This window comes from Nerophis ophidion, linkage group LG16 (assembly GCF_033978795.1).
Source record: "Nerophis ophidion isolate RoL-2023_Sa linkage group LG16, RoL_Noph_v1.0, whole genome shotgun sequence".
Classification (NCBI taxonomy): domain Eukaryota; kingdom Metazoa; phylum Chordata; class Actinopteri; order Syngnathiformes; family Syngnathidae; genus Nerophis; species Nerophis ophidion.
The window spans coordinates 43,338,782-43,354,843 of record NC_084626.1 but is presented as its reverse complement, the minus strand read 5'-3'; the positions used below and the strand labels follow the sequence as shown (position 1 = coordinate 43,354,843).

Here is a 16,062-nt window from a genome sequence, read left to right as displayed (position 1 = left end):
AGGACTTTCGCATCTTTTGACACTGGAGCAACTTAAATCCGTCGATTGGTAAGTGTTTGTTTCGCATTAAATGTGGGTGGAAGGAAACGTAATATAGTTGCAAATGCATCGACAGGTTATCCATACATCTCTGTACCATGTCTGCTTTAGCAGCGCCGGTAAATAGCATGTTAGCATCGATTAGCTGGCAGTAAACATCAATAAAACTCACCTTTGTGATTTCGTTGACTATCGTTGCAAATGCATTTGCAGGTTATCCATACATCTCTGTGCCATGTCTGCTTTAGCACCGCCGGTAAATAGCATGTTAGCATCGATTAGCGTAGCATGTTAGCATCGATTAGCATAGCATGTTAGCATCGATTAGCTGGCAGTCAACATCAATAAACCTCACCTTTGTGATTTCGTTGACTATCGTTGCAAATTCATCTGCAGGTTATCCATACATCTCTGTGCCATGTCTGCCTTAGCATCGCCGGTAAAATGTGGAGACACTCTGGCACATTCAATGGGGGTCTGGCGGCAGATTTCTTGCCACTTTCGCATCTTCGGGCCAGTGGTGCAACTTGAATCCCTCCTTGTTAGTGTTGTTACACTCTCCGACAACACACCGTCGAGGCATGATGTCTCCATGGTTCCAAAAAATAGTCAAATAAACGGAAAATAACAGAGCTGAGACCCGGTGTTTGTAATGTGTTGAAAATGAAAATGGTGGGTGTGTTACCTCGGCGACGTCACATTCTGACGTCATCAACTCCAGCGCATTAAACAGAAAGGAGTTTAATTCGCCAAAATTCACTCATTTAGAGTTTGGAAATCGGTTAAAAAAATAGATGGTCTTTTTTCTGCACCATCAAGGTATATATTGACACTTACATAGGTCTGCTGATAATGTTCCCCTTTAACTTTGTTGACCTCGGGGCCCTACTTTTCCACAAAAATATTATTAACCTTGCTCTTGATTCATTTCATCCGGTCTCCCCTCCAGGGGTGGTTGGGTTACCCACATCTGCGGTCCTCACCAAGGTTTCTCATAGTCATTCATATTGACATCCCACTGGGTTGTGAGTTTTTCCTTGCCCTTATGTGGGCTTTGAACTGCGGATGTCGTTGTGGCTTGTGCAGCCCTTTGAGACACTTGTGATTTAGGGCTATATAAATAAACATTGATTGATTAATTGATTGATTTTAATTTTATTCAATAATCAAACCTATACTTGTTCTATTACTTTCAGTTTGCTAGGACATGTCAAATGATTTGAAAGCATGTGTTAATAAAGTGAAGGCATTGGTCAGGCTGATTACAAAATAACTTCTAATCAAATATACTGCAAAGGAACTGATGAAAATTAAATTATGGAGTGCTAAAATGAATAAAATTTATATATTTCTTACATAAACTGTCAGTAAAATTTAAGTGCAAACAAAAATATAGCTTGACTACTTTAGTCACACTTTTTGGGCTTAAAATCGGACTTCTTCTGTACGTTTGATATTGTCATTACTGCCACAAGTGGCGGAAAGGTTTATTACAACCGAGTACCGCTGCTGCCCATGCGGACCTCAGCTAAAAAAAGATATCTTTTGGTGGTTGATGGTAAAGAAACACTGACCTAAACAACAGTACTGGCACCAACCAGATTGTGGACAGTACAGAACACGGTTTCTATTATGGGAAGTCCCAGCTCTTTTAATTGGGCATTTTTATGTGGCAGCAACTGAAGGACCCAAACGACTGACTCAGTGTCTGAGGAGACGGACAGAATGCTGACGAGAGTGTTAGCATGCAAGTGAGGGAGCCTCATGCACTGAGGCTGTGCTCGCAAGCGGCAGGAGGCGGTGGGATTTCTACAGGAGGCCATCGGGTCAGAAGAGGAAACAGAGCCAATACCGACTCTTTGCATCTTCGGGCAGAATCGTCACAATGACGGTGACTACATCTCAGAGTTGGCAAGCTAACAAATGAGTACGTAACTCAGCTACTGGCAATGCGTCTCTTCGGTTGAGATGGCAATCCAGTTGAACAATAGCCACCAAAGTCTGAAAACTCCGGAATCCGACCCAAATAAAGTCAGCCTCTGAATTTGAACTCTTGAGGCCAAACCCTTGCCATGTGTAAAGTCACCACAGACACCAGAACAGACATCAGCAAACCAGATTATAAACAGGAAGTGACTTTGAAGTAAGTTGACTCACATCCAAACATAGAAAGACAGCATTGCCTAGGAGTGTCGACTAAGTATTTCCATGCCTTGCCAGGCGGATATGATGGGGCAGTAGTTAACTGTCAGTAGCCACAGGGATGAGGGAGCATATTGAGCACGTCCATGATGTAAAAACAGTGGAAAGTCGGGAAATGGGATGCTATTGTAAGCCACCTCTAGGACAGGATAGGACTTTATTTTCATTGCATAAACATAACTAAACTATGTTTTCACCACAAACCCGTTCAAGATTAGACAAACAAACAGTGTACAGGGTTACAGAACAGGAACCCTGATGGGTCGCCACGAGGTGCCCCTTATAAGATAGGAAAAGGGTAAAACGCTGGGGACGAAGATGAGTAAAAAAATACAATCTACCGTATTTCCTTGAATTGCTGCCGGGTATATAGTATGCACCTGCCTAGAATTGCTGCCGGGTCAAACTGGTTTCGCAAAAAAATACAATCTACCGTATTTCCTTGAATTGCTGCCGGGTATATAGTATGCACCTGCCTAGAATTGCTCCCGGGTCAAACTGGTTTCGCAAAATAATTAGCACATGCTTAGCATTACCGCCGGCTCAGAATTAACGCAAAATATTATTTTTATTAGCACATGTCTACAATTTCCGCCAGGTCGAACTCGTTTTGCCAAATAATCAACATATGCCTAGAATTTCCACCGGGTGAAACTCGTCACGTCACGAGTGACACTTCACCTGTCATCATTTTCAAAATGAAGGTGGCTGATTTCAATCATTTGAAATCGCATAAAGGGAAGAAGATTAAGAGCTATTCAGTCGGATTTCAGGTCCAAGCTATTGAATATGCTAAAAAGAACAGTAAGCAGCTATGTTTTATTAATATACCGTAGCTGCGTGTGTCAAATATGAGTCATTAAATAACTCCCGCCTCCTGGCGGTAGAGGGCGCTAGTGATCCTTCTTGCGACTACTCGGCTGCAGAAGAAGTGACAACAAGCAACAAAAGTGAGCAGCGATCATTTATTTTTTCCTCTTGCTTGCACTTTTAACATGGAGGATTACATATAAAATAAAACAGTTTTCTAAACTGGACTTTCAATTGAAGCAGGAGGTAATAAAGGAAGATCTCCATCGAGACAGAGAGACTTTTAAAACAGAAGAAAGATAAGGAAGACTTCTATAAACAAGTTATCAATGCTTTTGATCAGAAGGAGCTGCGCATGGACTTCATTTATAAGTGAAGGTAAGACCATAATAACGTTTTTTTTTATTAAATGTGCTTTTCATGATGGTATCCTTACATCACACTCAAATTTATAAGCACAGGCCTTAATTTACTGCATGCCTTTGGTAAACGCTGGAGTGAGAAGAGGTTTTAAATTAATTAGCGCCCCGGCGGCAATTCAAGGAAATACGGTAGACTGGGCTCCTAAGGGGGCCTAGTCTGGAGTGGGAAGAATATTAGATACATGACTAAATATACATGATTAACTATACAAGCATCAGTTAAAGCAACTGCCAAATTAGAGATGACAGCATAGTATTTCACTTAAAAAAGGAGAGCAACCTACTTATTCTATATGCAGAGTGCTTGACAACTCTGAAAACCATAAACACTGATGGCACAGCCTCGACCAAATAAGGTATTTATAAGTCTAACATTCCATGGCCTTAATTTGTACACCCGACCAGATGTAAAGAAATGATGAGCCTCCATATTTTTGTATTTGCAGAACTTCTTGTGAGCGTAAAAGTTAGTTAGAGCAACCAAATCGTTTGGAATGTCAACTCGGTTATGTTAGTAAAATCTTGTGAAAAGTCTTTCTTCTTAAGAGTGTATGCACCCACTTCATCACATTCAGCTATTTTTTGATGATCGGCTTGTTTATCTTCCTTTGAACCTTTAAAATACTCCGAAAACGTGTATTTCCAGCAGTCTAATCAAGAGCCATTTGAACAAAATAAGACATGTAAATTTATATTCCCCAACATAGACTTAGACGGAGGTGGATCCTATTTTCAATTTGCAGCCAGGCACCTTTTTTGATACTGTCAGCGCGGCGGATAGAGAGACATTTCTGTTCCAAATCATCATGAATGAGGGACCTTTCTACTGCCTGCTTCAAACAGCGTCCCCCCTTAGCTGAGCAGCTGTCACTTTCAGCAGGCACTGCGGAGGACGGAAGCGGGGAAGGGGTCCTTTGAAGGAACGGTTAAAAGTGAGCGATAAAAATAAACCAGGAGAGAAAATTAATTATACATAACAGACAGTTCACTTGGCTGAGCAAGACGGAGAAAGGAAAAGCTAATGCTGCTTTCCTCAAAAGGACCGAAAAAATGGATGCAGATTTTTCAGTTGTGCCTCAACATCGGTTATGTTTGTTTGCCTAGAGTGAGAGATTGAGCAAAGAGTCATTTGGATCGAAGGTCAATGCATCAAAACAATACAAACTGGGCTTCTTTTCAAATTCTCCACACTGGCACTCATGTCACGTATTTTCTAGGGACCAAAATAAACCCCTGGGCTCAACACTGACTTTTTTTCGGTAAAATGTGCAGAATCTCAGAAGCGGCTTCAGTAGCCTTTAAATTAGCTTCTGATTGGCACTGATGAGGGTTTATGCCTCAAGCCCACCCGCACGCATACCCTGAGATATGATTCGTAATGCGCCAGTAGTTTGCGGTTCAGCGCCAACCGCAGACTCTTAATTCTCAATCCCAGCTCTTTATTTTGTCCAAATGGAGGTCATTCCTATTTGAACAGTCAGTCAAGACGAGCCCGCTAGGTATTGGCGAGTGAGTTTATTTCATATTAGAGCTTGTCGACTGGGGGGTGTTAGCACCAAGAGAGCTGTGTGCAGAGAAATCCCTTTAGCCCTACAGCTGGTCCGTCTTTAGAACCTTTTGCTATTACTGCACGGATCTTTGCCTCGGGACAGTGCAAAAACCCACTGGACACTCAGGTAAAACACTCAAGGTGGACAAGGTGGGGTGGTGACACTGCCGAGACCAATTTAGAAGGTTCAAAATCGATCCTGTAGAGTTCATCTCATTGGAAAGACAACACCACAAAGTAAGGGATGTCATAGCCTTGTCTTTTTGTTATGAGATGACATTATTACCGATTCTCCATGTGCGGACGACTACAAAAGTAACATTTCTTGGACATATACCTATGTTTGGCAACTTTAAGGTTATGCTATTTATGTATGAAATACTAAAGGGTCTAGTTCCATCCTATCTTGCTGACTGTATAGTACCATATGTCTGGGACAGAGCTATGCGTTCTAGGAACTCCGGCTTATTAGTGATTCCCAGAGCCCAAAAAAAGTGAGTTTTTTTTATTCGGGTTCCAGTACTCTGGAATTCCCTCCCGGTAACAGAGATGCTACCTCAGTATTTGAACAGTCAGTCAAGACGAGCCCGCTAGGTATTGGCGAATGAGTTTATTTCATATTAGAGCTTGTCAACTGGGGGGTGTTAGCACCAAGAGAGCTGTGTGCAGAGAAAGCCCTTTAGCCCTACAGCTGGTCCGTCTTTAGAACCTTTTGATATTACTTGCCTCGGGACAGTGCAAAAACCCACTGGACACTAAGGTAAAACACTCAAGGTGGACAAGGTGGGGTGGTGACACTGCCGAGACCAATTTAGAAGGTTCAAAATTGATCCGGTAGAGTTCATCTCATTGGAAAGACAACACCACGAAGTAAGGGATGTCATAGCCTTGTCTTTTTGGTATGAGATGACATTATTACCGATTCTCCATGTGCGGACGACTACAAAAGCAACATTTCTTGGACATATACCTATGTTTGGCAACTTTAAGGTTATACTATTTATGTATGAAATACTAAAGGGTCTAGTTCAGGGGTCGGGAACCATTTCGGTTGAGAAAGCCATGAAAGGCAAATATTTTAAAATGTATTTCCGTGAGAGTCGTATAATATTTTGAACACTGAACACAACTGTCAGGTTCAAACCCTGATGACTGTCAAACTTGGACTTGGACTTCGATTGTTTCTTCTTTGCAAAGGATAGTTGGAACGAGCCAGACGTGAATGTGAGCATATGTTGATTTATTCCTAAACAAACAAAGTACAACAAAAGGCAAACAAAGGGCGCGCACGAGGGCGGAAAAAAACAAATGACTAGCACAAAGGCTGCAAACTATACAAGTGAAACACAAAAACTTGCACTGTGGCATAAATTACTAAACTTACGTGGCGTGGAAAAAGCAAACAGCATCGGTATGGCATGAAGGAGTTGAGGGATAGGTAGGTGGGTGGTAATGTGGGAGGTTGTCAGACTGACTATCTGGTAACTGTGGCTTAAATAATAACTGTGATCATTACTAACAGGTGTGAGGGCTGAGGACAGGGGCGTGACTTGAGGGCAAGGGGAAAATCAATGAGTTGGCATGGAGACGAAAACAAACCAGGTCCAAAAAACAAAACATAACATGACCAAAACAAAACATGATCCATAGGCGTGACAATGACATCTATTAAACAGACAAGAAGCAAGGAATTAAACAGAGACAGGATTCAATTTAGCTCAATGAGGAAAAACGCGTAACCCTGTACCCTTGTACAGTGTCGTCACACGCGCTCACAAGATAATTCTTCGCCTCCTCTTTTATTTGGACTTTCCCTGATTACAACAACTAAATGCGTGCATATAAAAAGTGCAACATTAAACAGTTTCAAGTCAACTTATCATGCTTAATTTATCCCAGCATTTGGGAAGCCTGTAGTTGATTTTTATTACTTAAATGCTATATTTTTATCAACTTGTGACAGCAGGGACCCTGCCATTCAAAGCTTTTCTGTCCGTAAAACACACACCCACCGCAAAATGAGCAAACGTTATGCTAAAAGCTAATTAGCCTTCACCTCAAGCCAGAACCTGCGAGCGAGCTGCAGTTTAAGTTTCTGGAAAGTCAACGGGCTCATGGTGATGTTAATAGTAGTTGACTGGGAGGTTTTTATTATCATTTGGGGAGAGTATGCTGCCTTATGGGGCGGCATGGCGTAGTGGGTAGAGCGGCCGTGCCGGAAACCTGATGGTTGCAGGTTCGCTTCCCACCTATTGACATCCAAATCGCTGCCGTTGTGTCCTTGGGCAGGACACTTCACCCTTAGCCCCCGGTGCCGCTCACACCGGTGAATGAATGATGAATGGATGATTGGTGGTGGTCGGAGACTGGCAGCCACGCTTTCGTCAGTCTACCCTAGGGCAGCTGTGGCTACAGATGCAGCTTACCACCACCAGGTGTTAATGAATGATGGCTTTCCACATCTCTGTGAGCGCTTTCAGTATCTAACAATAGAAGAGCGCGATATAAATCTAATCCATTATTATTATTATTATGCCCACCTGCTAAACACCTATCTGCTCGACACTGAAGCATTTACTACATGGTCTACGAATACGCACTTCTGATTGGCTGTTACCGCTCTGAATACGCACTGCTGACTGGCTGTTACCGCTATATATGTAACCAATCAGATGGTTGTGTGGGTGGGACAATGCTGGGTGCTGAGACAGAGGCAGGAAAGCAAAGCAGCTTGTTAAGACTTTAGCTTAGAAACTCGTTTGGTACACCCCCGTATTGAAACAGTTCAATACAAATACACGTACCGTTACACCCCTACTTGGTATAGTCTAGTAAAGTAGACCCCTTTTTAGACCCGTCTCTTTTCTTTCCTGCTCTGCACCCCTCTACTGCGTGGAGAGGTTGTCTGGAGACCACAGATGATCCGCTAGAGGGACCCGGCATGGACCACTTATCTGTGCATCAGTTGGGTTGAGTTTTTTTCCTGCCCCAATGTGGGATCTGAGCCCAGGATGTCGCCCTTTGAGACACTTGTGGTTTAGGGCTATACAAATAAACTTTGATTGATTGATTGATTTGTTCCAGAAATGGAACAGCAAAGCAGACGTGGTGGACTTTCTTAAACCGGTCAGGAAACAGCCAGCACAAGGTTGGTGCAGCGGGGCGAAGGAGTCCCATATGTGCGCTGGGCGCAGGGAATATGCAAGTAACTCGACGGAGTGAAGCCGGCAGAAACGAAAGCAGGGCAAGAGCGCCGAAGGAAGAAAAAGGCAAGAGAGCTGCGTGAAAGGCGGGAGGTAGACACTCCTGACAGAAACGCAAGGAGAGAAAACAAGAACATGATGGGAAGAAGACGGAAAGATTGGCAGTGGGAGGTCGGACGGACAGCTCAAGATAGGGGGTGGAGAGAAGGAACAGATGGAGTTGAAACGTTGCAGAGAAGTGGCAGAGGCGGTGGCTTTTGCAGCTTGTAAGAGAACCAGTGTCATCACGGTACATGCATTAGCATCCGCACAAACATAAAAGATCTCTTACTCTCGCTGATGGCTCATTTCTCACCTAAACACGGCCTCTTTGCTTTCTCATCCATCTCCAATCTAATTAGACCTTAAATATCCCGCTCACTGAATACTCCGGAGGAATGCATTGAGAGGAGGGAATGGGGGGGGGCGCACAAAAGCCCCGAACACAGAGGGGTGCGAAGTGCTCAAGTCAGCAAGAATTCCAAAGTTTGGACATCATACATTTTAGGCTGGGTGGACGGGGCCAGGCTTTTGAAACGCTATTGTAGGTTGATCTGTATCATAATTAGGGCGAGATTGAGGCAAATTGCTTGTCACTTTCTGGCTGGCTTGCAGGAATCGTGTAAATGTCATGCAAGGTTGCAGATTTGGGTTATGATTCCAGATCGCATCCGTGTGCAAAATCAATGGACAAAACTGAGGGTTTAATCATCCGTTGGCCAACCCTTGGAAGCGTCAGCTTGCTGTTCATGTCCCCGCACAACCTAAAAGGGTTAATTTGACCGGTGATGAGGGGTGCCACCACTTAAATAAACACTAATGTCATGCTTGAACTCCCCCTGCATTTGTTTATGAATGCTTGGTGGCACTGGGCTGTCAATAAGGTGATCCCGCCTGATTGAGCGCAGACAGAACTGGGCCATGTCATTTATAAAACATAAATCAAGTGTGGAGAGAGAGTCTTCACACTTGCTTCAAACATACTAGAGAAGAGGTAATGTTACGTTAAAGGAGACATGCCTTATTTCACGGACTATTAGCCGCTACTTTTTTCCTACGCTGTGTACCCGGCGGCTTATAAAACGGTGCGGCAGAATATTGTATTCGTTAACGGTCATTTTTTCTTATTTAAACAGGAATAGCAGGTTTATTCTATGTGTCATACTTGATCATTTTGCGATATTGCCATATTTTTGCTGAAAGGATTTAGTAGAGAAAATCGCCGATAAAGTTCGCCCATTTGGTACTTCCTGAAAAAGCCTCCCCTTTACCGGAAGTAGCAGACGATGACATCACAAGTGTGGGGGCTCCTCACATATTCACATTGATTTTAATGGGAGCCTCCAACAAAAACAGTTATTTGGACCGAGAAAACGACAATTTCCCAATTAAATTGAGCGAGGATGAAAGATTTGTGTTTGAGGATATTGATAGCGACGGAGTAGAAAAATAAATTAAAAAAAACGAGATAGCATTGGGACGTATTCCAATGTTTTTAAACACATTTAATAGGATAATTCTGGGAAATCCTTAATCTATTGTGTTGCTAGTGTTTTAGTGAGTTTAATAGTACCTGATAGTCGGAGGGGTTTGTCCACGGGTGTCGACGGCAGCTGTACGGACATGCTCAGCTGATATCCGGTAAGTGAAGTGAAGTGAACTATATTTATATAGCGCTTTTTCTCTAGTGACTCAAAGCGCTTTACACAGTGAAACCCAATATCTAATTCCCACATTTAAACCAGTGTGGGTGGCACTGGGAGCAGGTGGGTAAAGTGTCTTGCCCAAGGACACAACGGCAGTGACTAGGATGGCAGAAGCGGGGATCGAACCTGCAACCCTCAAGTTGCTGGCACGGCCGCTCTACCAACCGAGCTACACCGTGGCAGCTTTTTAACCACAATTTTCTCACCGAAACCTGCTGGTTGACATTCGGTTGGGATCCGTGTCTGCTTGACCGCGCTCTGATCCATAGTAAAGGGAATTTTAAACAAGGAATCACCGTGTGTTTGTGTGGCTAAAGGCTAAAGCTTCCCAACTCCATCTTTCTACTGTGACTTCTCCAATATTAATTGAACAAATTGCAAAAGATTCAACACAGATCACCAAAATACTGTGTAATTATGCCGTTAAAGCAGACGACTTTTAGCTGTGTGTGTGTGCGTAGCGCTCATACTTCCTAAAAACCCGTGACGTCCTGCGTACACGTCATCATTACACGACGTTTCCAAGACGAAACTCCCGGGAAATTTAAAATTGCAATTTAGTAAACTAAACCGGCCGTATTGGCATGTGTTGCAATGTTAATATTTGATCATTGATATATAAACTATCAGACTGCGTAGTGGGTAGTAGTGGGTTTCAGTAGGCCTTTAAGTTTGGTATTCAACGAATAGTTTTCACAAAAAACACCAAAAAGGTGCGTTATTGTTTCTGCTACGGCGTCATCTTTTTGAACGAGTTCGTTCACTGCAGGTGCCGTACAGTATATCCAGTTTCGTCGACTACTGTTCACATCTGATCGGAAGGATTCTTCATTCCTCACTCCATATATTGGAATATTTACAATATAACTCTAACAAATCGTATTTACTAAACCCTCCCATGTGTTATAGCTGTAGGAGAGTTTTCATGCATACTTGGACATGTAATCAAGCTAGCGTCGTCAGCATTAGCCAATATGCAAACATATTTACAAGTGTCTGTGTTTGTATTATCAACTTGGCATTGTTTTTGTATTGTTTTAAGTTTTGTAAAATCAATGTGGAGTTATTCAGTCTTTTTGAGAATTTTGAGAAAAACTTCGAAAAATAAAATAAGCCACTGGGATTGATTGATTGATTGATTGATACTTTTATTAGTAGATTGCACAGTACAGTACATATTCCGTACAATTGACCACTAAATGGTAACACCCCAATAAGTTTTTCAACTTGTTTAAGTCGGGGTCCACGTTAATCAATTCATGGTACTGGAACTGATTTTTATTAGTTTTAACCCTTCAGAAATGGTGATAATGTTCCCTTTTAACCTGGGTACGATCGAACCCGAGGTCGGTTTCAGGGGTTCGCTGAAGTCAAGACACACCCAACTCATCGCGTGGATAAAAACTTCTCCCAATTTTCCCTGTAATTTTTACGTGTGTAATTTGTTGTGAGTTCATGCACTGTTTGTGTTCTTTGAACAAGGTGATGTTCATGCACGGTTCATTTTGTGCACCAGTAAAAAAAAACATAACTGTCTTATAATTTGAAAAAAATAAACATTTTATTTTTCACTAAAGAAGGGTTCGGTGAAGGCGCATATGAAACTGGTGGGGTTCGGAACCTCCAACAAGGTTAAGAACCACTGGTTTAAGCATTAGACACCTTTTTACCTGCACCCTGCCTCCCGCTGTTCCCGACATCTACAAAGCAATTAGCTACTGGCTGCTACTTACTGATATGGAAGAGTATTACACGGTTACTCTGCCGAGCTGTAGACAGCATCAACACTCAACAACTGCCTTGCAAAAAAATATTTTTTACCCAAATAGGTGACATTAAATAACCTCCCACGGCACACCAGTGGTTGATAAACATTGCCCTAGGATTCTGCAATACATTTCCAACAGGCTTCAAATATTTCAGGAAGCGAAGAGGGTCAGGGAGCAAAGTGTAGTAAGTGACTGGAGCAATGCACACTTCACACACCCACGGACTCTCCACTCTGCTGGCTGTGGAATAACTCACCAGACCAAATTCTAATGATTTCAAGGCCTACTCAAAGCCACTACTACCGACCACGCAGTCTGATAGTTTATATATCAATGATTAAATATTAACATTGCAAAACATGCTAAAGCGGCCGGGTTAGTTTACTAAATTGCAATTTTAAATTTCGCGCTAAGTATCCTGTTGAAAACGTCACGGTATTATGACGCGTATGATACGGATTGTAGCGGACATTTTGATCCAGCACCGATCACAGCTATAAGTCGCCTGCTTTAATCGCATAATTACACAGTATTCTGGACATCTGTGTTGCTGAATCTTTTGCAATTTGTTCAATTAACAATGGAGACGTCAAAGAAGAAAGACGTAGGTGGGAAGCGGTGTATTGCGGCTGCCTTTAGCAACACAAACACAGCCGGTGTTTCCTTGTTTACATTCCCGGAGGTGAAGCTTTACTATGGAACAGAGCGGTCAAGCGAACATGGTTCCCGACCACATGTCAACCGGCAGGGTTCGGTGAGAAAATGGTGGTAATAAGTCGGCTCCTACCGTAGACATGAGCGGAGCTTGTGTCTCCCTGCAGCTGTGGACTCTTTTACCTCCTCCCACCGGAGACACTAGCGGTCACCACACCCGTGGCCACACCCCTCCGACTTTCAGGTACGACCATATGATCTCACTAAAACACTCGTAACACAATAAGCAGATAAGGGATTTTCCAGAATTATCCTAGTAAATGTGTCTTATAACATCTGAATCGCTCCCACTGCCCTCATCTTTTTTTTCTCTAGTCCTTCACTCTCACTATCCTCATCCACGAATATTTCATCCTCGCTCAAACTAATGGGGAAATCGTCGCTATCTCAGTCCGAATCGCTCGCGCTGCTGGCGGCCATGATTGGGGGGGGATTGCAATGCATACTTGGTCAACAGCCATACCTTTTACACTGATGGTTGTGATATAAACAACTTTAACACTCTTACTAATATGCGCCACACTCTGTGAACCCACACCCAACACATTTCTATAAACTCAACATAAGAAATACCCAGAATGCCATGCATCCATGACTCTTGGCTATATTATACACGCGCCCCCAACCCCGCCCACCTCAACCGACGCATGGAGAAGGGGGGGATTGCAATGCATACTTGGTCAACAGCCATACCTTTTACACTGATGGTTGTGATATAAACAACTTTAACACTCTTACTAATATGCGCCACACTCTGTGGACCCACACCCAACACATTTCTATAAACTCAACATAAGAATTACCCAGAATGCCATGCATCCATGACTCTTGGCTATATTATACACGCGCTCCCCAACCCCGCCCACCTCAAATGACGCATGGAGAGGGGGGGGGGGGGGGGGGGGGGTTGCAATGCATACTTGGTCAACAGCCATACCTTTTACACTGATGGTTGCGATATAAACAACTTTAACACTCTTACTAATATGCGCCACACTCTGTGAACCCACACCCAACACATTTCTATAAACTCAACATAACAATTACCCAGAATGCCATGCATCCAGGACTCTTGGCTATATTATACACGCGCCCCAAACCCGCCCACCTCAACCGACGCATGGAGGGGGGGTTTTGGTGCTAGCGGGGTGTATAATATATCCAATAGTCACAGATGCATGGCATTCTGGGTAAGTGTTATGTTGCATTTATAAATGATAAATGGGTTGTACTTGTATAGCGCTTTTCTAACCTTCAAGGTACTCAAAGCGCTTTGACACTACTTCCACATTTATCCATTCACACACACATTCACACACTGATGGAGGGAGCTGCCATGCAAGGCGTTGAACCAGGACCCATCAGGAGCAAGGGTGAAGTGTCTTGCTCAGGACACAACGGACGTGACGAGGTTGGTACTAGGCGGGGATTTGAACCAACCCTCGGGTTGCGCACGGCCACTCACCGACCCCAATGAGTTACAGAGCCGATGTTCTCCCGAAATGTGTTGGTCATTCTTGTTTGATGTAGGTTCACCGAGTGTGGCGCGTATTAGTAAGAGTGTTAAAGTTGTTTTATATCACAACCATCAGTGTGATCTGTATGGCTGTGGAACAAGACCCCTGGTTTAAACATAGTAAAAGCAAAGAAAACTCCTCCGCCACTTTGAAAAAGACGACACGAATTTTACCCCGCGGTAAAAGTAAGCATGCGCTAATAAATTTGGGGAGCGAGTTTGACCCGGCAGTAATTCAAGGCAGGCGCTTATTACATGCCCGGCGGCAATTCAAGGAAATACGGTATTTTGTTTTGCACTTTTTTGTATTGGATTTTTATCTTTATTTTTTGCACATTTTAGTGAATTACATTTATAGAGTGAATTACATTTATATAGCGCTTTTCTCTAGTGACTCAAAGCGCTTTACATAGTGAAACCCAATATCTAAGTTACATTTAAACCAGTGTGGGTGGCACTGGGAGCAGGTGGGTAAAGTGTCTTGCCCAAGGACACGACGGCAGTGACTAGGATGATGGAAGTGGGAATCGAACCTGCAACCCTCAAGTTGCTGGCACGGCCGCTCTACCAACCGAGCTATGCCGCCCCATCAATTTTAAAGCAAAATAAGCAGTACTTTTACTTTTGAAATGCTTAAACTATTGCAGAATAATAATGAATATCCATCCATTTTCTACCGCTTATTCCCTCTTGGGGTACCGGGGGGCGCTGGCGCTTATCTCAGCTACAATCGGGCGGAAGGCAGGGTACATCCTGGACAAGTCGCCACCTCATCGCAGGGCCAGCACAGATAGACAGACAACATTCACACTCACATTCAAATAATAATGAATAATTAATCTATAAATTAATCAATTAATCGAAAAAAATAATCTAAAATAATTGTTAGCTGCAGCCTTACTTTAAATATTTTAGGAAGCGAAGAGGGTCAGGGAGCAAAGTGTAGTAAGTGACCGGAGCAATGCACACTTCACACACCCACGGAGTCTCCACTCTGCTGGCTGTGGAATAACTCAGCAGACCAAGGGGATCCATGTTTTTTAAAACACGGGACGAGCACCAGCAAGTCCCGCAGAAGGCACCCATTCCCATCGGGAGCATTTGGCAGAAAAGCAAGAAGTCAAAAGGTGTTATCTGCGTGGAAGTGGAAGAGGTGTTGCATTCCAGCGACTCCCTCCGTGTCAACAAAACATCACGCCGCTGGCCGGCTGTTCGCCTCCCACACTCGGCGTCTCGCCCGCCGCTAAAGTGACTCCATAAACTCCGCCAACGTCGCAGCAAAAAATGGACAATTAACCACACAAAAAAATGGAGATTTGACGTCAGGAAGTTCGCTGGTCGGACTTATTCCGCGAGTTGAAGGCGAGGCGGGAGCACACCCACCTCCACCTCCACCTCCACCCCCGAGCTGGAGCAGCAGTGGCCGGGAAAGGCGCGGGGTGTGCGGGGCACACGAGCAGGGAGTGTGGGTGTGGGGGAAAAAAACTAACAAAAAAAATAATAAAAACAGGCTTCTCAGGTCGCTCGAGGGGACGCGCTACTTACCGGTTAAGTGGTTCGTATCGACGCCATTGTTTCCATTCCGAAAGTCGGGCACATGTCCAGTGTGCTGGCGGAGCGGCGCTGCTCTCTCCCCGGCGGCTCCCAGCGTGTGAACACTGAATGGCGGCGGCGGGAGGAATGCGGCTCCGCTCCACGCGCGGGAGGCGGGGAAGAGAGAAGAGGGGGGGAGGCGCGCTGCCCTGCAGTGCACCCCGCGGCCCATAGAGGGCGCCCTTGCGTAGGCTTGTGTGGGGCCCCATTGGAAAACACACATTTTATTTTGATTAGGGATGCACCGAAATGAAAATTTGTGGCCGAAGCCGAAGCCGAAGCCGAATAAAATTTAAAAGCTTGGCCGAAGACCGAATACTGAATGCATTTTTTCACAATTTTTTTTATATTGCATAAATAGCCTACAATAAATTTTTAGACATGTTTTTTAAATAAAAGTAAATTTTTATTGAATATTGACTTTTTTTTTAATATTCCAGTAGCCTTTGCTTTTCAAAAAAAGCACAAAGTTTTTCATTTATATTAGGCCTTCAAACAAA

General features: G+C 43.7%; 1 protein-coding gene across 4 annotated transcripts in view; it reads right to left on the bottom strand.

The window, feature by feature from the left end:
* The window catches only part of LOC133535433 (plexin-A1-like), a 508,851-nt gene extending 493,209 nt beyond the window's left edge, over window positions 1-15,642 (bottom strand). For all 4 annotated transcript variants that reach the window (XM_061875266.1, XM_061875268.1, XM_061875267.1 and 1 more), the window contains exon 1: window positions 15,515-15,642. The gene's annotated coding sequence lies outside the window, so the exon portion shown is untranslated. The remainder of the gene's footprint in view (window positions 1-15,514) is intronic.
* Between the last annotated feature and the right edge of the window lie 420 nt (window positions 15,643-16,062).